Source organism: Triturus cristatus, chromosome 7, assembly GCF_964204655.1.
Source record: "Triturus cristatus chromosome 7, aTriCri1.1, whole genome shotgun sequence".
Classification (NCBI taxonomy): Eukaryota; Metazoa; Chordata; class Amphibia; order Caudata; family Salamandridae; genus Triturus; species Triturus cristatus.
This window is the reverse complement of record NC_140590.1, coordinates 1,065,899,650-1,065,926,360: the sequence shown is the minus strand read 5'-3', so window position 1 is coordinate 1,065,926,360 and position 26,711 is coordinate 1,065,899,650. Positions and strand designations below refer to the sequence as shown.

The 26,711-nt window shown below is 42.6% G+C and overlaps 1 protein-coding gene across 4 annotated transcripts in view; it reads left to right on the top strand.

Annotated features, from left to right (window-relative positions):
- LOC146811098 (E3 ubiquitin-protein ligase RNF14-like) overlaps positions 1-26,711 on the top strand; it is an 80,986-nt gene that overhangs the window by 34,543 nt on the left and 19,732 nt on the right. The window lies entirely within an intron of this gene.

Genomic DNA, 26,711 nt, shown 5'->3' with positions numbered 1-26,711 from the left:
TCTCCTTCCTCTTGGACCCACTGGCCCTTCCAGCTGCTCCTCTGCATTATCATCATCAGTGGCATTCCTTGCTTCTACCCAGGCCCTCAGCGCCTTGTAGAACTCTGCCTTATTTTTGAATCCAGTAGTAGAAACATTGAATTTCTTGCAGAAGAACTTTAGCTGTTTTACTGGGTAGCTGTCCAGTTTCTCTTCTTCCAATTCCCATTCATTATCATAAGAGACTATGGATGCTGCTTTCTCCACCATGGTTAAGCTTGGCAGTACTCAAAAATAGAAAGTCCCAAAAAGAAATCTACCAACAAGTATTGGTTGCGTTATGGTCTGCACTCACTAAGTAGTGTTCACCAATCACTGTACATGAGTCACAAATGCAAGTCCAGAATCCTCACCGCTGACCACCAATGTTAGACTTGGGGGTCTCTAGTTGGCACAGGTATGCACTTGTGACAAATAGGGACCCTCGCCTCTAGTCAGGGTAAGGGGGTACACTCCTAAAATAACCCCTGCTCACCCCCTTGGTAGCTTGGCACGAGCAGACAGGCTTTTCTCAGAGGCAGTGTGTAAAGCATTTGTGAACACATACAGTAATCAAGTGACAACACTACCGATGGACACCACACAGGTTTTATATAAAAAATAAGTCTTCTTTATATAGATTTACCACAAGACCATTAAACGACAAAAACATACAATACTGTTACTTTAGATGGTAGAATTTTGCTTAGTTCTCTTAAGTTCTTAGATGCGACACTTTAAGTGAATGTACCTTTTAGATGCGACACGCAGGGCAACGAAAGTGTCGCAACGATGTTGATGTGATGAAGTTATTGGTGCAAAGAAATAAAGACGTGAAGATCTTCCAGATGTGGCACGCTTCTCCGATGTTGCGAGAAGACTCGACTCCGCCCCGCAGCAGGTTCCTTGGTGCGTTCTGCTGGGAAGAGCCACCCGGTCTGTACTTGCGTTACGAGCGCGTCACCTCCTGCGGGGCCCCCTTCTGACTATCCCTCCCTCCCGCTGCTCCGGAGCACCGCGGCTTTCAGCCCGGGCCTAGGCCCCACCCTGTACCACAGTTGCAGAGAACCTCTTCTTTCCGCAGGGCTCAGGCTGATCTCCGCGGTTCCTGCTTGGACGACAAATCTGGCTCGCCTGCAACTCTCACCTCGGGCCTGCACCTCCGCCCGGGGTCCATAAGATTGAGTTTGCTGACGAAAAAGCCGTATGAAAACCTTTGTGACGACCACAGCCCCTTGCAGAAAGATATCAGAATTTCGTCTTAAGGGATCGCGGTGGTGACTCTCCTCCTTGCTTGTGGTGCTGTGCCTGGCTCCTTGCTGTCCGGTCTCACGCCGCCGCCTCGACATCTACAGTGGCCACGAAGCGGAGACCGGACTACATCCCCCAGAGATCTTAGCAGCCGGAAGCCGCCGCCGATGCCGTTCTGCGTGCCAGGAGGCGCATAAGAGCTTGGGCCGGCTCCCGCGTCGCGGGACGCGCGCGGGCGGCGCCGGGAGAAGCCCGGGACAAGGGCGGGACCGTCTGTGGCCGTCCGGGGCCGGTCGAGGCAGGGCTGGGCTACCCCCCTTACGTAAGTGTATGCGGTACGATTCAAAGACTGCTTGACAGTTTGCTATATATCATTGCCCTGCCCATTTAGTGGTACTGTGACTCGCACTATTTGGAAGCTGGCTCACGTGGGCGTTTGTAGACTGTGTCCTACTATTAACTCCTGTGCACCACTTTGCGACTGAGTGTTGAGTGACTGGCTCCCCATAAAAGTTGCTGCTTGGTTTCCTCTTCCTGAAGGTCGCAGCTGCTATCCTCTGAACTGAGCCACCTTTTGATGCTAGATGAAAGGTGAGGGATGCGGTCGTTGTCGCCCCTTCCCCTGAGATATTAATGTTGGATTTGTTGTGTTTTTGCTTTTAATTCTGTTTGATTGCAAAATAATATTTCCTTGTATTGTATTTGCAACAACAAGGTGATCATTCACCAAACACCAGTTTTATTGAAGCTAGCTTTTTACTGGTTTTTATTTTTGAACTAAAACGTGCCCCATATTCTTATCCATGGCTAAAAATAAATCTACCATGGATAACTATCTCGTGAGGGTAGTAAGTAAAATTAATAATGACAGAAGAAAATCACTGGGCCGTGATAGTAATACGGAATTAATTCCCCTGAGTAATGATGTTAATACTAACCCCAACGCTGTTGTACCTATTGCTCTTGCTACTGACTGTTTGTTAACAGAGTTCCTTGCACTACCAGAGTCTCCTATACTATCAGAGTGTCCTGTACTATTGACTGCAAACCAAGATGCATCACCTCTGAAATTGCTGGATGAATCTAGAGCTGACCCGTTAGTGCGCTCTCCTGTAAAAAGAGCGGTAAGGAAGTGCAGAAAAACACTATCCAAGCGGGGGGGTGTACAGCATAAGTTACCTTCTGAAACTGCTCATAAAAGTTCTTTTGGCCATAAGGGAACTATGACCAACAATTGTGGCACCAACATAGATATGAGCATAGAAAATTTGTCCCATATTATTAAGGTATTGGAGGATAAACTAGAAGCTGTCGTCAAACCACTTGTTGAAAAAATAGATTTATTATCTGCAGAAGTACTTAGATTAGGTGGCTCTCTATCTACAATAGTTGATGCCCAGAATAATTCACAAGGTAGGATAGTGGAACAACATGGAAATATCGTACATCTCCCATTAAAGGAGAGTGCTCCTCCACTTAATCCTAGGGTTGATAGCCGAATGATGGATAAAATCACTCCACCAACAGCAGCCCCAACCAGTCCAGGTTGGACGTCGGCCCGAGCAAGGAAAATGCGCTCTACTAACCTACCCCCACAGTGTGAGCCATACGTCGTTGTTCTTTCAAATGTCCCACCTATAGACTCCCTGCAGTCTAATGCGCGGAATGAATCACACGACTCTCTCAAACGGAAAACAGTGTCCTGGCTGAACAATAACTGTGGGTTCCCCGTCAATTATTCAGACCAGATATTATCAACTAGACGGGTTCCCTGGATTGGGAGTGCCAGGAAGACCTGTAAAGGCGACTGTATAATTGTAAACTTTAAACATCCCCAACATGCTGCGACTGTATTACTTAGAGCAGCATCGTTGGTATTGGGAGAGAATAGTGTGAGTGTTCATCCTTTAGGATATTTCTATAGCCATTTAGCTAGGGTTCCCCAGATTAATATTCCAAATACGTCCCAAAATTCTAACCAATGCTTATCATTTCAGATCAACACAACTAATAGGTATCTGGCATTAAGTACCCTGGATCAGAATGATTGACTACCGCCAGTCAGTAATTCAGATGTTGAGACTAAGATAGCCATCCAGGCTGGAGACGTGACTTTGCCTACTATGGAACCTATCCAATAGTCTTAACAAACAAAGATGGAGACTCCTATATTGCTCCATGGCACCCTGACTTTTAATCCCATGGCAATTGTTGAGTCCCAAACTAACATAGGAACTACCAATATTGGTCTGGGTGAGGCTGGACAATGTGGCACTAGGAATATCGAGAATGTGGGGATAAATATTGTAAAACCATCACCAGATAGAATTAATATTTCAAGTAGCCCTGTGGTTAGCGTAGCAGAACCTCTATCTGTTAGACTAATATCATGGAACATAGCTGGGCTAGCCAGGAACCTACAGGATGAAGCCTGGTGCTCCTATATTGAGGATTACGATATTGTTCTCCTTCAGGAGACCTGGGCTATAGAAACACCACATAGACTGGGATACAAAACATTTTGTTGCGACGCAATCCCGTCAGCAAGAGGAAGAACGTCCGGGGGTTTGGTGATATGGGTTAGGGTTACCTTGGAATTAGATATTACCCTATTATCGATTCCTTCCCCCGACTTATTGGGTTTAAAAATAGTAACAAGGGGAAATGAAATAATATATTTGCTAAATATATATAATAGACCGCACCCTCTTAATAAAGAATCGAAGGTGGTAGAACTTCTGGATTCTTTTTTAGACACTCTAAATCCAAATGAACAGATAATTGTCGGAGGAGATTTTAACTGCAAATATGAACCAGTATTGGGCTTGGACATCCTATTTGATGATCAGGATACAGCTAATATTGTCCTGCCTTTGGAGTCCATTGGCATAGTCAAAAATCATATAACAGCTATGCAGATTTTACAAATGTCAGTGAATTATGAATTAAGGGCGTGTAATGGTCGTTTCCAGTCTGATAGACCAGCGGCTCCAACATTCTGTAAAGGAAACTATAGGTCACATATAGACTTTGTATTGGTTTCCATGAGCCTATGGTTTTTAATAATTGATTTTAAAATAGACCATAGAATAGAGAGTGATCATTTCCCCCTCCAACTATGGTTACATCCAGAGCCTTTTATATCTAATATAAGCATGGAAGCTATGTTAAGTAGCCCCACCGGGGAATTCCAGGTAACAAACAATAGACGTGCTATAAAATGGCCCTACATTCTGGCTAAGGAAGAGACGATGGCAAAAATTTATAATACCTTTGCTGATACCTTTGAAGCATGCCAAATGCCCGCTTCAGGCACTCAGGATGTTTTAGATTTACATCACAAATTAGTAGATGCACTCACTCCTCATTTAAGTAAAATTCATAAAAAGGATTTGAGCCAGAAAGATAATCACTTAGAGATAGTAAATCAATGGTATAATAAGGATTGTCGTGTAGCCAAGACTAATATGATTCAGGCTGTTAAATTAAAGAATCCCCAAGGTATTAAAGATAGTAGATGGGCATACAATAAAATATTGGCCTAAGAAAAAAAAGCATGGGACGATGCCCTCTGGGACGATCTCTTAAATGCGGCCAATCGGAAAGATCAGGGTGCATTTTGGAATTTAATCTCTAAAGGAAACAAAAAAGGTAGATCATCCAGGGATATTTACCTTGATGAAAAAACTTGGTATGATCATTTTTCTAAATTATATTGTAGCACCGATGAGGGGATGGCTACGGAGGACCAGGAGATTAATATAACATCTGATAATACCCTTTTGCGCTTTAGTCTAGAACAAACTATCGGGGCGCTACAGGCCATTAAAACGGGTAAAGCCCCTGGTCCTGATAAAATCCCTGGTGATTTGCTAAAGCACGATGTGGAAGTTTGGGGGCCCTACATTAATTTTCTTTGTAACTCTATAGTGGCCGGAACACCAATCCCCTAATCCTGGAAAGGGGCTGAAATTGTAACAATTTTTAAGAAAGGGGATCTTTATGATCCGGCCAACTACCGCCCTATAAGTTTAATAGATCTTTTACAAAAATCTTTGCCAGACATATTTTAAATAGACTTTTAATATGGATAGAGGGGGCACAGATTTTATTGAAATACCAGGCAGGATTTACGTTAAAAACCAGCACGGCTGATCAAGTATTTAGATTTATGTGCATCTGCTGGAAATATATTAACATAAGGAAGGGCAGTTTATACGTAGCATTTATTGACTTGAGGGCCGCTTTCGACCTTGTACCTCGTAAACTACTGTGGTCCACTCTTGAGAATATGGCAGTCCCTAGTGAGTTACTCAAGGAACTCATTAGACTACACACAGGGAACTATGCTATAGTTAGATGGGGAAAGGGAGGAGAAATTTCAAAAGCCATCCCTGTAGGTCGAGGTGTACGCCAAGGTTGTGTGCTGGCGCCCAAACTCTTTTCTTTATATGTTAATGATATACCCACCTATCTAAGAAATTGTAAACATGATTCCCCGAAATTAGGAGATGAGGTGATCACCGCATTACTTTTTGCTGATGATACAATCCTCATCTCACAAACCCAGTATTTATGGACATTAACCTTAAAAGGACAGATCATCAAGCCACACTAAGGCCATTGTTATATTGGGTTAGATTATGGACAACCCCTGAGTTGTGTGACTACAAGAGTGGACTGATGGAAATAATTCGAATTGATGAGTACAAAAAAATTGCATGGTTAAAACATATTTCCCAGTGGTTTACCAGGTTAGGGTTCTCACATTTTTGGGAAGAACCCCAGAATATGTCACCATCTTCTAAGAAACTTGTGAAATTTGCTTTCTGGACATATATTAAGGACGAATTATTTTCTAGATCCTCATTAGGTACATTGACCCAGAGATTTTTGATTATAAAGGACACGCCTGTATTCGAACAATTTATGGATGATATAAGACCTCCCCTAGCAAAAACATTATATTTAAAATTTAGATATGGGATCTTACAGACTTCTGTAAATACTAGTAGTTGGGGGGGTAATGATGTTAGCGGGTTGTGTACCCTTTGTTCCCAAAAAGCAAAAGAAGATGATGCCCACCGACTGTTTTTCTGTCCAGTTTATAAAAAACCAAGGGATCGCTGGATTAAACCCTTATGTAAAAATATGGGGACCGGGTCCTTTAAAGAGGCAGAACGCATACTTAAGTCGAACACCTCGCAACCAATAGTGTTTAGTATAAGTAGATTCCTATTCAACGTGTACCTTGTAAGGAATCAGTTAGGTTCCAAACTGTAATGCATACAGGCTGGTGAACCATTTCCTGGCCTGATAGCTATTATGAATTTTATTTATTCCCCCTTTTTTAGCATGTATTTAGGAATTGTTTTAAAATATAATCTGGCTTTTAAATTAATTTATAATGTATGTCTGTTTTTAAAATCTATAAGCATAGCTGGGATATGATTAATTGTGGTTTGACCTTCGTACGTATTATCTTGAAGATTTTGACTGTATATTTGTATATGTAATTGGAAATGTTTATGTATGTTTGCTTTTATGACAATATAAGTCGAAATAAAGCTTAGAAATGAAATGACTCGACTCGATGCTTCAGCTACAGCGGCGACACACTTTACGTGATGCGACGACAGCGGCCTTGGCAGCGACACTCTTCTCTGACGTTTGCGAGACGCTTCCGCTCGATGCGATGTTGCAGAGGTGACACCCCTTTATGCGATGCGACGACAACAGCTCCGACGGCGGCACGCTTCTCCGTGGATGCGAGGTGCTTTTCTTGATGCGGTGCAATGCGACAACTACGATGGCTGCGATGGTGACACGCTTCTTCCTCGATGTGAGACTCTTCTCTTGATGCGGTGCAATGCGTCAGCTACGATGGCTGCTATGGCGATACGCTTCTTCGGCGTTGCAAGACACTTCCTGGATGATGCGAGACGCTTCCGCTCGATGCGATGCTGCAGCGGCGACACACTTTACGAGATGCGACGACAACAGCTCCGACGGCGGCACGCTTCTCCTTCTTGAGTCGCGCTTCCAGCTCCTTGCGACAAGCAGTCCCTCAGAAGGCCCAACAACAGCAGCAGGCACTTCCAAAGAACTCTGGGGCGCTGGGGGGTGAAGTCTATTGTTCCTGAGACTTCAGCAGGAGGCAAGCTCTTTTCCAAGCCCTTGGAGATCCTTCACAAGTTGAGCAAAAGTACACACAAAGTTCCTTTCTCCTCTCTTTGGCAGTAAGGCAACCACTGCAGGCCAATCCCCCAGGTTCAGGGATAGTTTCCTCCTCAGCTTCTTCTGGTTCCTCCTTCAGCAGAGGTTCTTCTTGTTTTCCCAAAGTGATCTAAATTCTTGGGATCAGGGTCCCAATACTTATACCCCAAAATCCTTTGTCCTCTGAGGGCAGAGGGGCCTTTGCCCAGTCCAAACCAGTTCCTGAGCACTCTGTTTACCAGACTTCTCCTTTCCTTTCACAGTGTAGGGCAGAAACATTAGACACCCCACAGGAGGTGGAGCCAGCATTGTGGAAGGCAAGTACAGCCCTTGAGCACTTTGTTGACAGGATTCCTTCTCTTCATTCACTGTGCAGGGCAGAGACATCAGCTGCTCCCCAGGAGGTGAAGCCAGCATTGTGGAAGGCAGGCACAGCCCTATTCAGGTCCCAGGTGCAACTCCTCCCACCCATCTAGATGCAGATCTCTCTATTCACCACTGGGACACCTCACCCTGTCTCCTGGAATTCCCCAGCCCTGTCACTCACAGAAACCAGACAAAGGAATACACAGCCTAGCAGAGGCAGGTTTGAATAGTTAGACAAGAAAATGCCTACTTTCTAAAAGTGGCATTTTCAAACACAGAATGTTAAAACCAACTTCACTAAAAGGTGTATTTTATCATCCTGAGTTCAGGCATACTAAATTCGAATTTCTACCATGTTCCCTGAGTCAGTTAGGATTATAAAATGTAATAACCAAACTGCCCATTCTGGCATATGGAGAACAGGTAGCCTTGCAATAGTGAAAAACGAAAATGGCTGTAATTCCACTATTAGAACATGCCACACACACCAGGGCATGTCCTACCCTATCCTTACAATGCACCATGCACTTGGGCTTACCATAGGGGTGTCTGATATGAAAAAAAGGGAAGGTTTAGGGACTGGCAAGTGGGTGCACTTGCCCAGTCAGCATGACAGTACCAAACTCCACGCAGGCTCTGCAATGGCACACCTTAGACACATGTTTACAGGCTGCTTCTGTGGGTGGCACAACCAGTGCTGCAAGCCCACCAGCAGTATTTGGATTTACAAGCCCTGGGCACTCCTGGTGCACTGTACTAGGGTCTGACAAGTAAACCAAACCAACCAATCACGGAATCACAAATCATACATCAATTTACAATAGGGAGCACTTGCACTGTGGCACTGGACAGCAGTGGCACAGTGCCCTGAGCGACTAACACCAGCAAAAACATATGAGGCAACAGCGAAAAAATGGAAGGGAGACCCACGCCAATGTGCCATGTCTAACAGTTACTTATCCAGAAAGACTGCATTTCTCCCTGTACTCGACTATTCTCATGATTTATTTACTGCCTGAAGTACGTGTACCAACAGCCTGACGCTGCTTCAGTTCTATTTTCGCGTAATGAAGCAGACATTCAAGTTAAACCGTCCGAATAACCTCTTCTGTGATTTTCTCATCAGATTGAACTGCGTCAGAAGCTTTGGCACTTAGGAAATTTTCACACACTGACCGTTAGTCAGTTTACTGTCCTTGTTGCTTCAATAAACAACGTGTATGCAAAGGGCAATTGCCCTCTTCTACAAGAAAATGATGCAGCGCGGCACCGTAAGCCATTTAGCTGTGACGTGCTGCGTCATTTAGCACAGGGATGCATCCTATTAACAACAGTACGACGCATACCTGTGCTTTTCCCTGAGCTGGCGCACAATTGGCTGTCATTCGCCAGTGCAGACACCCTTGGGTCATTTTGCATGGGTACCTGCGTTGCGGGGATGGATGTTTTTATGCAGGAAGGGACACTTTCCTGCACAAAACCAATCACTGATGGCATTTTCCTCTTTGTATGCATTAAAGTATTTCTCCTCGTTGCGACATTTCTACACTTCCCCTGGGAGGCGTAGGATTCTGACGCATTCCCAGTTTTACAAAATGTTGTGAATCTGGGAATGCGTCAAGTTCCATGGATGTTGCGTGGGATCACCCACAGCAACACCCATGGAACACCACTTTAAAGCAGAGTAATGCATGAAAAGGGCCCATATTGACAAAGCCATGAAAAGTCACGCAGGGTGATTTTACGTGACCATTGCGCCGCCGGTGCGTAAGAAAAAGTGACGCACCGGTGGCGCAACGGACTTGTAAATAAGCCCCTATGATTTTAATGTATGGTGTCCCACTGTGTTCAGACTTTATAACTTCTATTTCAGATGCTTGCTGTCCAATCTAAAAAAACTTTGCTAGGCCCACTAGAAATATTCATGAGAATGACTATGTGTTTGATGTCTGAAAACATGTACCGTGATTTTAAGTTCTTTTGAAAAATTAACACCAGGCCTTGCATGCTCTTATGCCTGTCGCCAGAGTATTGTTGTATTTGTGCTGGAAAGGCCAAAACAAATGGAGCGAAGACTGCTGATAAAGTCCCATTCAGAGGAATGGATTCAGGGCACACTGTGCCTATTGTAATTCTATTGATCCAAGGACATATTCTTCGAACTTGTATTTATTTTATTACATCAGAGCCTTTATAGAGCACAAACTTAGCCACCAGAGCGCTCAAATAATTAGTACAGTTACATGCACTCTTCTCAATTTTTTTCAGCCGTAGACACTGATAGCTGGTATTATTTATTAACCAGCTCAGTGGTCTGATTGCCTCGAACTTGGCAGGATGAAGGGCTTAGTGGACACTGCAGGATTTAATCCTTTTATCGTCAGTTTTACACTGAACTCTACAGTGGATGCGCTGGTCCACTGAGTTCTCTTACTAACAAGAGGAGACGCCAGTGGCAAACACGTATGATTAGCGTGGCTTCAAAACACACTGCACATAGGTGTAGGGCAAACCGACTCACGGATGAAATGGCGGCTAAACGGCAACTGCAGAGGAATTATTGTATTACTGTCGTCTGCATCTATTCTTCATGACTCGTGACCCTAATCTCAAGAACATATATTCAAGTACAGTCCCTCCTTTATTTCCACGGTCCTCACCTCCTCCCTCTCTGACAGCCTTCAGCATCCATGGGACAGAAGTGCTGTAGAAAGAACAACAAGCATTTGCATTGGTCTCGCATTTGCGAGAGTTTAAGCTATTGGCATTGTAAACGACAATGCCTTTTATTTATATGATTTGATAATTAACACATAAATAAAAGGCATTGTCATTTACAATACCCTTAGCTCAAACTCTTGTAAATGCAAGACCTATTTTATTTTAAAGAAACGGCCGCCAGTGTTTCTGGCTGCCTGGAAAGTGAAAGCGCGCATGGCGCACTGAATGTTGCAGGAAAGCATGTCGTGCCTGCAGTAGGAGAAACTCATTAAAGAAAATAGTGCTTACAGACTAAAACAGACATACCGTGCAACAACCGAAGTAAAAGGGCAAGTCCTCATAGGAGGTTACAAATGAAGACAAGGCGGTACTAAGGAGGGACTAACAAGCCTATTAACGAATCAGGAGCCAGCCTTTACGAAGGACAATGACACAAGCCAATGACAAATATTTGCAGGGAGTGGCAGGGGCTTCAAGGCCATACTCGAATACAGCATGCCACGTAGAGCAGCGAATGCGCATGCGCTGCCTAGGCTCGACCTAAAAAACGAATTAAAGAAACCAATTGTGCCTTAGAAAGGTGGATAAAAACACCTCACCATAGTTGTATTGTTGCATGTTCTCTTTTGTTTGCTTCTATTTACAACTGATTTAGATAGTCGTGTGGCACCATTGTGTTTCTTTTTCACTGTTGTAACTTTGGTGACGAGTTCTATTGGGCTTGGTAGGTGAGGTGGATTCTGCAGACAGCCACCTCTATGCTTAATATTCTGCCTTATGCAAACATCTCCTCTCTGCTCTTCTTGCCAGGGAACTCTCCATTTGGGCAAATCTGCCGGTTGCACTAACGTTAAGCGATTTGCTATAATCCTTAGGTAGGTGACCAGATAATTACAAGATAGTAAATGAGTTGTGGAAGTATACTAAAGGACACTTACATTTTTGATTTGAGATACTTAGAATGCTAAGAATAAAAGGGCTTCGGGGGTCAAAATGCAGTTTATAGTTACAATCTTTGTTTAATGTAAAATTGGGAGATTTTGCGCCACCCATATTAAGGTGTCAGAATCGTTTGCTGCATCTTTTTCGCCGTAAGCACATGCATACATTGATGCACACACAGACACTTGTTAGCTTTGTAACTTAGCACTTGTTGCAAGTATTGCCCATCTCATAGTACTCATTTTATCAACCTTAGAGAGATGAAAGGCTAAGTTGGACACATAAAGATTTGAACTGACCGGTGGTCTTCAAACTATAAGTGGGATAAGTCAGAACATTAATACTATTTTATGAGAAGATTAAAGGTGGGCTAAGGTGCTGGCTAGCTTGAATTTCAGTCTCCTAGCTCAGTGGGTTAATGCGTTGATCATGTAGTCTGTAGGCCAGACAGTCCAAAATTGTTAAAATGATGCACCAGCACCTTGCACCTATATTTAACCTGCATGTTATTAGTTTGAAGCATTGCAGGGCTAATTCAAACGTTCTGTCTTGAGAGGTTGCAAACACAAACACCATTGTAATGGGTAGCAATTAACACCTTTTATTAAGTGGCAAAAGCAGTTGAATTTGCCATGTTTGTTGTATAAAATATGATCACTAATATAATTATACATGGAGTCAGTGAGAAAATGATTTGAATTCATGCCAAAGCCACGGAATCGATTGGATGAAAAAGCTAGAGGTCTGTTGTAAAATGTTATGACATGGATGAAAAGGCATTCACAGACATGTATGGAGTTTGATATGTAAACTATAGATCCAATCTGATAGGACATGAGGACTATAAATTGATGGTAAATTGGTAATGACCTATGTATGCACAATATGTGGAATATACATTTAAACTGCTGATTTGAAGACCCATTTTACTAGTTGTTATGTTATTAAGAAGTCTGAAACCGAGTTTTGCTTGAAAATGAAGGAGTAATTGATTGGTTGATTGAAATATTTGTGGAAGTATGGATAGGGTATGAGATGTCTTTTACATATAGAGAAAAAAATACACTTCTCACATGTTCAACCCAGTTGGAGTGTGTAAAAGCGTGATACTACAAGTCTTGATATGAATGTTCAATGCATTGCGTTAATATATCTATGAGGATAAACAAATAATAATGGAACAAACATAACAAGTGGATCAAACTTTGGCCGCACATATATTTGAATGAGTGATTGATGATCTGTTGAATTGAATAGACGGGTTGCTGGGGGACCTTTTTAGGTCTCGCTTGAGCCAGCACGCATGCGCTGCTCTGCGAGGCATAAGTAAGGGCTTTTGAGCTCTGAACACACGCTTGTGCATGTGCTTTTTTTTCTGAGCCCGCAATTGGCTTGTGCATGTGTCTTTTTTAAAAACAAAGGACGCAATTGGTGCAAGGTGGGTGATTGTTCGGCCTTGTTTGTTGGATGGCTTAGGGTCCTCGGGCAAGAGCTTCAACCTTATATGTCTCCAATTATCACATTGGCGGTAATAGGAAACAGATGGTGCTCGCTTTTTTTTTTGTTTCCCGTAATAATGAACTTTGTGGTAGCTATAACCCCGCAATTGGCTTTAAACACTGCCTCGGGCTAAGTTTTAGTCTTAGAATGGAGACTACACCAGGCATCACAGATTTGGCTGGATTTAGTTATTTTACTTTGGTGTTTTGTGTTTTTACTCTGCCCATTATGTTTTATTTCGGAATTGGTGAATCCGCAATGAGTATTCATCCCGTCTTTACGTAGCCCATCCCTCTCTTGGTAGGCAGGGTTGCTGTGTGCCCACTTATGCCCCCCTCTTAGTGGCTTAACTGTTAGAACTGCTTCTCTATACCGAAGTATGTGTAGTCCTGAGCAGTGTTCTCCCTACCTAATTGTGCACAATCCTGATGAGGCTTCTTTCTCCCTAACAAATTGTGCGAAATTCTGAATAGTTTTCACCCATCTAATTGTGCGCAATCCAAAGCAATGCTCTCCCTACTGTGTACAATCCTGAGTAGTCGGCCCGCTATGTTAGGTGCATAATCCTGAGCATTGAGCCCGCTATATTAGGTGCACAATCCTGAGCAGTCAGTCTGCTATGTTAGGTGCACAATCCTGATACGTCAGTTTGCTGTTTCGTGCAAACTCCTGAGCGGTTCGCCCCTAGTGTTCCGTGCAGAATTTTGAGCAGTTAGCTCTTGTGGGCAATCCAAGGGTTCCACCTATGTTCAATGCACCGTACTGACCCCTCCCCTCCTCCGCCCGGCCCCTATGCACAGTCCCGAGCAATCACCTACTGTCCCGTTCATTGCTGATTCCTTAAAAGCCAATCCTCTCTCTCTCTCTCTAAATCTCTCTCTCTCTAAATCTCTCTCTCTAAATCTCTCTCTCTCTCTCTAAATCTCTCTCTCTCTCTCTATAAATCTCTCTCTAAATCTCTCTTTCTCTCTCGCTTTATCACTCTCTCTCTAAATCTCTCTCTCTCAATCTCTCTCTCTCTCTCTAAATCTCAATCTCTCTCTAAATCCCTCTCTTTAAATCTCTCTCTCTCTAAATCTCTCTCTCTAAAGCTCTCTCTAAATCTGTCTCTCTCTCTTTAAATCTCTCTCTTTCTCTAAATCTCTAAATCTCTATCTCTCTAAATCTCTCTCTCTCTCTGTCTAAATCTCTCTCTCTCTAAATCCCTCTCTAAATCTCTCGCTCTAAATCTCTCTCTAAATCTCTAAATCTCTCTCTCTAAATCTCTCTCTCTCTTCCCCCTCCCCTCTAATCAATTTTTCCTCCCCCTTTCGGCATTGTCTCACTTTCAAACTCATCCAGAATCTTTTATTATTTTCCAACTAACACCTTTGAAAACCGCTAGACGGAGTTCACGTTCACCCACAAGTCCTCTACCCCTACCCCGTTTCCCTCATTCATTCTCTGTGATAAGCGTTCGGAAGAACCCGCAGAGCTACAAGGCGCTACATAAATGCAATTAAGATCCAGTCAATGAAAGATGGTTCACTCTGGGTGAGCGTTACTCAGCAGCAAAGCAGGCTGTAGCACTCTTTCTCTGGCTGTCTCTCCGAATTCTCATAGTCGCAGGAACTACAATCTCAGAAGTGCAGAGTAAGACCCCATAGACACAGACAAGTAAGCACTGAAGGAGGAGTCATCGCCTTAAGGTGACGACAGCCTGACACGAGCCGGACGCAAGGGTCGCTCCCTCGCAGCCACTTTGGGACTCTACTGATGCATAGGTATGTAGGTCTGCGCACCAGTAATGGAAGAAGGAACAAGCATCTGCAATGCAATAGGTCTAAATACACTCCACATAATATCACACAGTGCCACATAATTATATGCTGCATAATTACATTGCACTCAATGCAACATACACTCCTACTACCACTCAGTGCCACATAATTACACGCCACATAATTACACTCTACTGAATGCAATATACACTCCACACAGTGCCACATAATTATTTTCTACATAATTACACTGCACTCAAAGCAACATACACTCCAAATAATACCACTCAATGCCAAATAATTACACGCCACATAATTATACTCTACTGAATACACCATAGACTCCAAATAATACCACTCAATGCCAAATAATTACACGCCACATAATTACACTCTACTGAATACAACATACACTCCCCATACCACTCAGTGCCACATAATTACACGACACATAATTACACTCTACTCAATGCAACATAAATACACACCACATAATACCACTCAGTGCCACATAATTATATGCTACATAATTACATTGCACTCAATGCAACATACCCTCCAAATACCACTCAGTGCCACATAATTACATGCCACATAATTACACTCTACTGAATGCAACATACACTCCACACAATACCACTCAGTGCCACATGATCACTTGCTACATAATTACACTGCACTCAATGCAACATACACTCAAAATAATGCCACTCAGTACCACATAATTACACTCTACTGAATACAACATACACTCCCCATAATACCACTCAGTGCCACATAAGTACACACCACATAATTACACTCTACTCAATGCAACATAAATACACTCCACATAATACCACTCAGTGCCATATAATTACACGCCTCATACTTACACTCTACTCAATGGAACATAAATACACTCCACATAATACCACACAGTGCCACATAATTATATGCTGCATAATTATATTGCACTCAATGCAACATACACTCCAAATACCACTCAGTGCCACATAATTACACGCCACATAATTACACTCTACTGAATGCAACATACACTCCACACAATACCACTCAGTGCAGGAAAAAGTTGCCAGCAGTGCAAGTACCAAAGAATTAGAAGGCATTGTTTAATGTTAATATCTTTTTTTAATCAGGTTTTTCAGTTGTATATAATGTCGTCTTCGTTGGTATAAAGGTAACAAAAATGCTTCACACTTTTTAATATAACTTTTCAACATAATGCACAGCAGCCACAATGCTCTACAACATAGCCAAAAGTTCTGACTAAACACATAAGGTCCCAAAGGCGAGACCTATTGGCTATGCCAATGCTTGTTCTAATTATAGTAAGTGAGAAAACGTGCAGAGAGCAAACTTTATTATCCCTTTCTGTTCTTCTAGTGTCATCAAACACATTTTCTAAACTTGTTTTGGAAATCTTGCCTTTTTTCAAAGAAACTGAGAAATTTGAGTAATTACCTTTCTAAATTTGTCTCTTAATTAACGTGTGAAGTGATACTACAGAGTGTATCATTGTAACTCCTTGTATACCTGAGCAAACGTATGACATTCACCTGTTCCTTTATCTGCTCACACCTCCTTCCCAAGAGGGACACAGGTCTGATAAAAACAGTACTCATTCTCCTCCGCAGATAGTGACAATAGAGAGTCTGGGCCTCTCTCCTATTTTTAGATGTCGCTCACAGATAGCTTTTAGCTGTCCGTTGTCGAAGACCTATTGTGGACAATATCAGTACTTGCTTTTGGCTTTGGGTTTTCTTACCACAGTCTGGCTTTCTTATCAGTCTCATTTGTTTGCTTCTTATTCAATGTCTTTCTTTCCTCTCCTTGTGTCTATCCATCCCTTAGAGCATAGTCTCTTTACTATCATTTGCTTGGATGACTTGTATGCTTGCACCACTTACATCCAAGTAACTACTTCATGGAAGTGCTTGTTTTCTTGCTCAATCTCGTGTGCGGATACCCCATAAAATCTAATCCCAGAGCTTTCTATGCTGCTCCTGCCTTTCCACCCACCTGCTCTTCCACTGCTTACTCCTCCCCTCGCTCTAGTGATGACTGCTCCCTCACCAACGACTACTCGGTTTCAACACCCCCCATATCTCCCCCCTCAGGCCATCCTCATAATCTTTTGGAGGCCCTGCAACTCGAGTTTGCTACCCGCATGGACGTCATTTAGGGGTCGCAGCTGCGACTTCTGCCTTGCCCCTTGCTAACCTTGGCACTGCTTCCGCAACCCCTGGCCTCAGAGGTGGCAATATCAGTGCCTGGAACACAGGGGCAGCTCTTCCTAATGGACGCTGGTTGGAGCTCAACCTGCCTGGTTTCTGTCATTTTTTTTTAATTATACAAATAGTGAATAATATTATTCACTATTAGTGTAATAAAACATGGAGTACATTAGCTGTAATATGACCCTATTTGGAAGATAAGATAAGTACAAAATGCTGTTAAATCTATGTTGTATGGATGCTTTTGGGTGAAAGTGTGTTTATGTGCGCAAGAGTGTGTGAATGTGCTAGTATGTGTAAGCATGTGTGTGGATGTCAAAGGAAAGGTCAAATGGAGGGCAATGTCACTTCCGCTACACCAGGCATTTTGGTGAATTGACATCCATGGCTACCGAGTCACTCCCTTTATTCCTCAATGTACTTTTGACCATATTTGTTTAATTTACGTTAATTTTCCGATCCAATATTGGTGTCCATCATGTTGGAAAGTAACTTAAAAGTTAGAAAAAGAAAACAAGGTTTGTTTTTGTAGCTGCTGTTCCGCATTGGCAAGCAAGCAGTTTGTTTTTCAATTTGCTGACGTGGAACAGCATCGCAAAAAACCATTGGTAAAGCAGAAATGTAAGGTAACTCAAAAGTCACGTCAAAGCCAATAGGCTTTGACAATGCTTCTTTTTTTCTATAGTGCCAATTTTGCACTGACATGAATGCCAATTGGCCTTCCTCAACTTGTTTCAAACAAAACTGATTGGCACTGCGAAACGTGTTTTCTTTGGTACTGTTTTTCTGACTTTCTCATCATCCTTCTTTTTCCCTTTTGTGATTTTCTCTGTCTTGCGCTGGGTCTAACTCTGAGGAGAAAAAAGAAGTGCTGGTTCCCATCAATGAGTGCCAGTGGGCCTTGCATGCAACCCACGGCTCTAATTAAGTGCTGCCCTTAGAGAGAGAGCGTATGTAACTTAGTTCATGCTACTTCCTTTCTTCCCCCTCTGGTAGAGAATTCTCATCTTGGTTACTCCATTTCTTGTGTTCACTACTTCTAGCGTCCAATGTCTTTATCTCCCCGTGTCAGTGCCTATACCCTCATCTCAATGTCAAAGTCACCCTGTTCATTTGTTGTGTCTGTATCTCAGGGGCTCATTATAAATCTGGCGGTCCACGGACTGCCAGACTTGTGGGGGCACTGTGGTGGCAGTCTCCCAACCTCCCTATTAGGACCTGGCGGTGGGGCGGCGGTCTTGGGGCCGCAATGTGCTTGGCAAGCATATTGCGAGTTTCCTACCGCCACACTTGTCATGGCGGTGCGACTGTCATGAAGTGTGTGGCAGTGAGAAAACAAAGGAGGCCATACAGGGCCCCTTTTGCCTCTGTCCCATGGGGTGCATGCATGGGGGCACATAGTGTGCGCCCCTGTGTCCATGCACCCCAGTACTTGCACGGCATGGACTGCAGCAGTCCATGCCATGTAGGTACTGATGTTGCCATTCCAATTGCAGTGGGAACGCTAAAGAACCGCCCGCCAGACAGAAGAAAACTTCTTATCTGTCAGGCAGTTCAAACACGGGTTTGGCGGTGTGGGAGTGGGGTGATCCCACTCTCGCACTACCAAACTCATAATAAGGCCCTCAGTGTCTCAGTATTAGTATTGATGTGTGTGTTCCTGTCTGCCCCTGTTGGTGTCTCCCAATCCTATTGTGTGTGTCTCTCATCAAAGTCTGTGCATTCCTATGCCTGTATCAGTTTCTGTGTTTACCTGGCACATTTTTTATTTCTCACTGTCTCAGTGCTATGACAGCCCCCAAAGGTCATGCCTTCCTGTCCTTATCTCTGTCTCCCTCCATCTGTCATTCCTAGCGTCTGTGTCTCCTAACCACAGTATCCATAGTTCCCTTTTGCAGTTCCTGCATCTTCTTATGGCACACTCAATGTCTACCTACATAACAGTGGATTCAGTGATCAGCAGTGGTGTGTATGCCAATGAGTTTAGGTTCTAGATCTGGTGTGGGTGTTGGGGCAGGTGCATGAGTACGTGCCAATGTGGTTACCAGTGTAGGTGCAGCTCCCTGTGCCCATACAGATGCCCAGACATGCACTAATGTATGTGTGAACGAAGTTGTTAGTGCAAATGTTGGTGGAGGTCCCAATGTTAGAGTAGTCAGTCCTGCGCAACTTGCAGGATTCACAGCAAGCCTTTTGAGCCACAGTAAAGTACAAAATCCCACATTGATCTTCAGGCACATCAGAAATGAAATGAGCCCCGGGATGGAGGTATGTCTGCAGTGCCCTCTATTCCACTGATTTGAAACCTCACCTAATGATGAATCAAATCGGTGTTCATCATAATAAAAGAATCAAGCAAAGTAAAATCAAGCTACTGGTATTGGAAGCTAATGTGTTTTAGGCGCTATCTAATCTACTTACCACCTCAGATGTTAACACTCACTTCTTAAATTATTATGAAATCACCATCATATTATCAGAATTCAGTGCAACAACTAACAGCACTTACCTAGCTGGCACCACCTGAGATTGGGTCCCTTGGTTCTGGTCTTCTATGTCCTGCTCAGTCAAAACAAAGGGTCTTCAGCGTTTATCTGAAGCTATTCACCAGCATCAGGCTCTGTTGAGGAGGACAGAGTTCCACACAGAGGGAGATTGTACTGAAAATGCTCCACTACCTCAGGTGGAGCGGTAGAATGTAGGGTTGACGAGTAGAGATGTATCTTTCACTTTTAAATTAAAGTTTGGCCGATAAGGCTGCAGTCTGGAGCTGAGGCAGTGAGGGGCCTTATCAATAAGGCATTTGAAGGTTAGATACGCCCAGACGTGGCCTTGAAAAGATGTTACCTTTGACTAAGTCTTTTGACAGCTCTAACACCTGCATGCTATTTGGAGTTGAACTAGCAGGGTTCCAGGGATGCCTGGACATAGGGCATTACAGTTGTCTAACTTAATAGAGACACCCTCTAATGCAGCTCGATTTTAATTTAAATCTAAAATTAAATCTAAATTTTAATTTAGAACCCTTACTTTAAAGACAGCTTATTTTAGGTACATATAGACTCTGCATATCACCCCACTCTTTTGTTTGCATCCCTTCTCCTCATCTCTATATATTACATAATTATTTGCCTGCAAGGTTATTGTTCCTCTGCCTTTCATTTGACTAGCTGTGTATGCACAGTGATTTGCTGCCCTTTTTCGTTGGGCCTAGTTCCCGCTTTATAAAACTTCAAATAAATGTGCCTTGAGAGACATCAGAAGGGCATGAAATGTGTTAATCAAGAGAGATTAACAGACAGGGGTGAGAACTGAATTGATTGAGACATCTACTGCCAAGTGCTCTTCACATTTGTAACCTTGAGCGACTAGAAATGAATAAAAATGTGTCACATTGACAGTTTAAGCAGAATATGAATGCTGACACCTAGTCATATTTTCATTCGCTACAGTCAGTGCCTCATGTGTACTAGCCAATTGCTTCCTTCCTCTCCCCATTCTAATACTGTAAACAGTGTAACAGTGCATTCAAAACAGGGAGCAAAACACCATGCCTACTTGATCCTCTGGCCAGGTGTCCTTGGGTGGTCTACCCAAATAAAACACCTTCCCTTTCTCACTCTTATGTCATTTGCCATACGCGTCTGTGCCAGATGAGGTGCTTGCAGGAGAACCTCAATGCAGCGATAGTCTGAGGGGTCTCAAGGCCTAACAGTCAATGGGCAGAGACTGACCGCAGGCTCTATATGTCCAGGTTAGAAGGGGGAAGCTGTGACATGGTCAGCAAGAGAGTTCCAAGAACTCAATGTATTTGGAAGATCAGAATTCTCATACATATGGGATGGGCAGTAGTGTATGTGTTGGGCGTGTAAGGTGTCGTAGTTGAGAGTAACCTGAGACAAAGGTTTGACAAAATACAGTCTTTGGTGTGAAGTAATGATTGTGGTTGTGTGGTTATGAGTGGATGTCATGTATTGTTTTAGATCCGAAATTACCATGGTTCCATCGTGCTTTTAGATACGAAATGACCACGGTACACTGGTGCTGTGTAATTTACATACAAATGGGCTAATGTACTGAGAGCATGAATTTGATATGGTGTGTAATATGAATGTTAGACAGTGCCAAGTGTTGTGGTGTGTCTGAATGATCATGGTCTCAAAGGTGGCTATGGTGGTATTTGTGGGGTTTATGGTGTGAGATGTGTGCTGGAGGGTAAAAAAATCAGTTTTAGAGAAAGGGCTGATGTTTGGCACAAAAGGAGGCAATTCCATAGCTTGTAGTGGAATAGTGTATGGGAACTTGTGTCCTGTGGTGGAGGAGGACTGTCATGGGTTTATATACTGTGCACAGGTCACTTCCATAATGCTGTTGTGGTGTGCTTGTCATGTTAGGGTGTTCTCGCTGGAAGGTTTTGGCAGAAAAACATAATGAATGTCATACGTAGGTTGAGGATGTTATGGGGTGACAGCTGAGAGTGTGTAGGCACTTGAGTTTGTGGTGGGAGACCTGGTCTAGGTCTGATACATTGGGTGTCATGATAAATGCATGCTAGTGATGCAAGAGATATGGCAGGAGGTGTTTGTAGGGGCCCCTTTTTGGTATAGAGTTAGTAGAGAAGGTTGGCGTAAAGACTGCTTTTAGTTATGAAGTGAATGCTTGATATGTCTGGTTTCCAGGCATTTTGATTGGTGAAGTTTGAAATAGTTATGTGTGTCAGGAAGGGTGGAGTTTGCAGTTTGTGATGGTGGAATACCGAGTATGAGGTTTGAAGTGGGTGGGGTGTACTAGTGTCAGATGAGTTCCCCGAGAAAGAGGATTGATGTGTGGAGTGGTAAAGTAATTGTGCCTTGTTCCACGGTCTCTTAGTAAATGTTAATGCTCTCTGATGTGATGGATGAGTGGTAACATAATCGTATCAATTGGGTAAGATGGAATTTCATGTCTATGAAGTTTGAGGATTACTTGGGTTGTGGTGTGTTCTAGTGTGGAGAGGGCAGGTTGAAGATATTTATGAGTCTACTCTATGATGGGGACATTGTTGTTTGATGAAGGGTAGGTGCTGAAGGTAGATTTGTACGGTGGCTTATGGAGTGTATGGCAAAGGGTTGTGAGATGGCATGTTTTCTTTTAATGGTTAGGAAAGTGGAGGCTTGTTGTATGGGGTTTGTGATAGGGATATTCATGTTTGTGTTTATTTCCATGTGGTTTGGTGGTTGCGAGTTTATCTAAATCTATATTTTCGAATGGTAGTTTTTGGAGGGTGGTGGTGAAGGGATGAGTGATTTGCTGGCCGAACGAGAGGCAGAGACTTCCACTTCCAGCGTGTTGATGGGTGTAATGTGTGGAGATGAATGTGTTGCTTGCTGCAGAAACCTTTAGACATTTGTGGATTTCATGGAAGCACATGGGTGCTACATTGAGTTATGTTATTTTATGTCATCATAATTGATTTGTGTAGGGCACACCTCTCGTATTAAGGCTTCATGGTGCTGTCCATGCAAGACTAGGTCCACACCACCTACTCCGCTTTGTCCAACTCAGTTTGGATTCACATTCTTCTGATATGGTTGCAACACCCTTACCAGTGACATACACAAAGGTCAAAGGATTTTGTCATTGCTCATCCTACTCCCACTCAGCACCCTGCCTGCACCACGTATTTGGCCTTAGGGCCTTCAGCAAAATAACAAAAAGTACTCTGAGTAACACTTTCCTTTCAATGAGCTGGGTAGTACTTGCACACATGAGCCGTACAACACCTCCTCCATCATTCCTCCTTAGGGCCAACAACAACTTTATGTCCATACTGACAATGCTAAATGCACATCTCCACCTGTTACTTCAGGTCCTTTATTTACTGACCCCAGTCACCTCTTAATTCCTATAAACACTCTCCAAAACCCAATATACCTCCTTATATGCCCAACTAGTGGTGCCCAAAGCATTCTTTATTATGCATTCTACTCTGTTATAGCCAGTTTCCTCCATGTTGATATTGCTTTCCTTTGTTCTTTCATACATAACACTTCCAGATAACCAACTTGTATTTGCAGCAGATTGTTCCGCAGATCGTGAGGCCAATCTTTTGATCATTGACTCTGGACATAATTATGCTTTAAAGGCAGTCCTAACTGACCAAAAAAAAGTTTTGCATGTACTTATATACTCACTGTGCTGTGCATGTACTGATATAAGCTGTGTATTGTGCATGTGATTATTAACTCCTCATGTGAATTCAGTTAAGTTCTCCCGTTATGTATGCCATTATATACTCGCCTTGTTGTGCATGTATGTAACTATATTCTGCGGTTCTTGTGCATGCAATTAAATGGTCTTCTTTTGATTGTAATCAGAGCGTAACCTTTTTATGTGTACTGTTATATACTTCTGCTATTGTGTGTATAGTTTTATTCTCCCCTTATTGTCTATATAAAGGTACTGTATTCTCATCCTGTTCTTATGTATATTATACTGTAATATAGAAAAACAAGATGAGCATACAAGTAATTTATATGCAGAATAAATTATATTTTATTGTTATATTATATTATATCATATATTCTTCAAGTTCTGTATGTCATTTTGTACTTCTTTACTCTGCATGGATGTTTTTTCTCCCCTTCCTGTGCTGTAATTATGAACTTGTTTTTTAGTGTGTGTAATTTAATACTTCCCTTGTTGTGCTGGTAATTATCTCACTTATATGCATATACTTTCCCTTTTGTGCATATTGAGGTCCCACTGGCCTGCAAAAATATTGAAATAAACACACCTAGGCTGACCTGATTTCAGTCTAAACCTATAAACAATTGTAAATCTATAAACAAAGGTAGCTCATCTTCGTGTAAACATATAAACATTGATTAACACACAGATTTCCTTAAATTTCTACGAATGAAATAACCATTATAGAAAATAAAGTGCCATCTAAAAACATGAGGTGATAAATATGTTAGTTTTTAATTCTTACGGAAGTAGACCATAAAATGTGGCTTACAAGCACGTTTTCACATTTGGCCTGATTATTGTGGAGAATATGGGAGAAATAACAGTCCTGTAAAACATATAGGGGTCTAGTTACAAAGCTAAATCTAAATGTGTAGATATACTACATGTAAACATGTAAATGTACTCTTACACTTTGGATTACTTTACTAGTTTGGGCTGTTTACCATTAACCAGTGTAAAATTACTGAAATGTGTACACTTACATGCCCCTATTCCCTGAAATAGGGTGTGGCGTCAGTAAAAAATGAAATAGGACCATAAAGCTAATACTGATAGTAACTTTATGCCCATATTTCATGTCACGTATACTTGGTGGAGATGTCCATTAACGAGGCAGAGATCTCCGTAAGGTAAGGTTTAGGGAAAAGTTTAAATGTTTTACATATTTGTTTTAAAATAGAAAACATATTTTTGTTAAATATTAATGTTAATTCATTTGAAATATTTATTTTAAATGTAGACCAGTATAAAAAGCTACAGCATTAATCACTTAATTTTACATGAAATCTTTTTTGAAAAAATATTTTTCTGAAGTTTAATTTTAAAACAAACTTCCCACATAAAGTAAGAAATATATTTACATATTATGCAAACCAATTATTAATAGTTATGTATAAAATAAATTGATAGCAATTTGTTGTCATCTACTTTCTGATATAAAGCATCTTTCACATTGTTGTTCTCTGCCTTGCTGCTCAGCCAGTGGTGAGGTCATTAGAATGCTGGAAGTGTTTGTGCTTCGACATGATCAATTGGTGTGCATGGGCTGAGCAACAAGGAGGCTGCTCCAGGTGGGGCATTACATGGAACTTATCATCTTCCTGTAACCTGTAACTGAAGATAAAACTTGAAGAATAAACATATATCCTTTTCACACATAACCTGACTCCGTGCCATACTTCTTTTTTACACTGGCAACGGGCGGAGAAGGCCCAAGCATGAAGCAAAGTTCAGTGCTGGAACAGAAAAGATTTGAAGTATCACAGAAAGAAAGAAAGAAGATTTCAGAGAAAAAGATATTGAAGCCTGTGAAGAGGGTTTGAGCCTGGTAGCCCCACCGGTGTCTATTTCAGCGAACAGTCAACAGTCCAATTTCACTGGCTAGCGCTGAAGCAGAAGGCTGCCTATTTTGCATATATGAGAAACACTGGTGTCGAGTGAAAGACTGCCTCATTGAATGCTTCTAAGATCTCTATATGGATTGTAAAATGATTGCCAAGAGGTTTGTTGTGCCTCCGACTGGACTGTGAGCGCCTATGTAACTGTAACTGTACAGCCTCCAGTCCAAGAGTTTAAACTGTCCTTTGTAAGATGGGCAGTAGACTGTATTTAGCCTTAGCAGCTGTTCAATCTTTTGCCCTGAGTCAGCTGTATAGATGGTTCATATTTCTGTGAAGCATGATTAACGGTAACAGCAAGCTAATGGTATAGCGTGTCAATTAGAAGTCTGTTTGACATGCATGAGGAGATGCGGCAGGTATGAATGGACTGGTGAGAGGTCACAAGTGGTAAGTGATTACTAGCGCTTACCCCTTAATGCATGCTGTTATTGCCCCAAGAGTTTGAAGCAACATTTAAAAAGGACCATGTGGGCTATTGTGCACCTCTTCTCACGCGCCTTAGAAGTGCAACTGTTGTCGGAGGCGCCGCGTGGCAGGGTTGGAGTGGTCACGAGTTTGGGTGGTCTCGAGTCAGCACTTGAAAATGCATGTTTCACTGTTCCTGTTGCTGGGAGCAGTCAGCGGAGGGAACAGCAAGCAGCAGGAGTTGTTCAGCATTCCTTGTTTTCCTGCAAGAGCGCATGCGGGAGCATGCACAAATGATTATGATGACATGAGCGCAACTTTATGACATTGGAAAAATAGAAGAGAAAAAAAACTAGATCGTACATGCACAACGGGAACCAAGCCTCTTCTATGTGTACGCGGATGCATGGCAGACGTCTGATTGACGTAATGGCTCGCCGGCTGTAACGCGCAATCTAAGGCTGGAACAGACATTGCTGTGTGAGCGTACAATGTGTGTCGGTTCTGGAATATGCGTGAGGAGAAAGTATAAAAGAACAAACTCTGCGGTCACTGGTAACTGTTCAACAGGTTTAACATCAACTTTTACAAAAGAACCTGATGTTCATATATTCTGTCAGGTGTGGGGGGCACTGAGGACACCATATACAAATCAGGGTGTTCCAGGCCTGGTGAAGTTGAGGCTGCTGTGCACTCTAAGGCATAGTCTAAAGCTGTTTACTGAGCGTGTTGCAGAGAAGTGCAAGACTTTACCTGTTACTGAGGAAGTAGATTTACCACAGTTTATTGGCATACCAGCTTCTTTTATTTCAGAAGAATGTCGGGTGAGAAATCGCTCACCAGAAGGGAACCTTCATACCTTTTGTGACTTTGACTTTTGCCAATCTAAGTTTGTTGAAAATGTTATTCTGTCCTACATATATTTAATCTATTTATGGATACCTTCTCTGTCATTGGGGAAGCGTGTTATATGCCCTGTGAGTGTGGCTATATATAAGGGTATAGAGGTACCCTGTGAGTTGTCCTGAGTATGAGGCATGGTGGGTTGTGAGATACTCATTGTTTATGGGTTGAGAGATACCCTGTGAGTTGTTGCCCTGAGTATCAGGCAAGGTGGGTTGTGAGATACCCATTGCTTATGGGTTGTGAGATACCCATTGCAC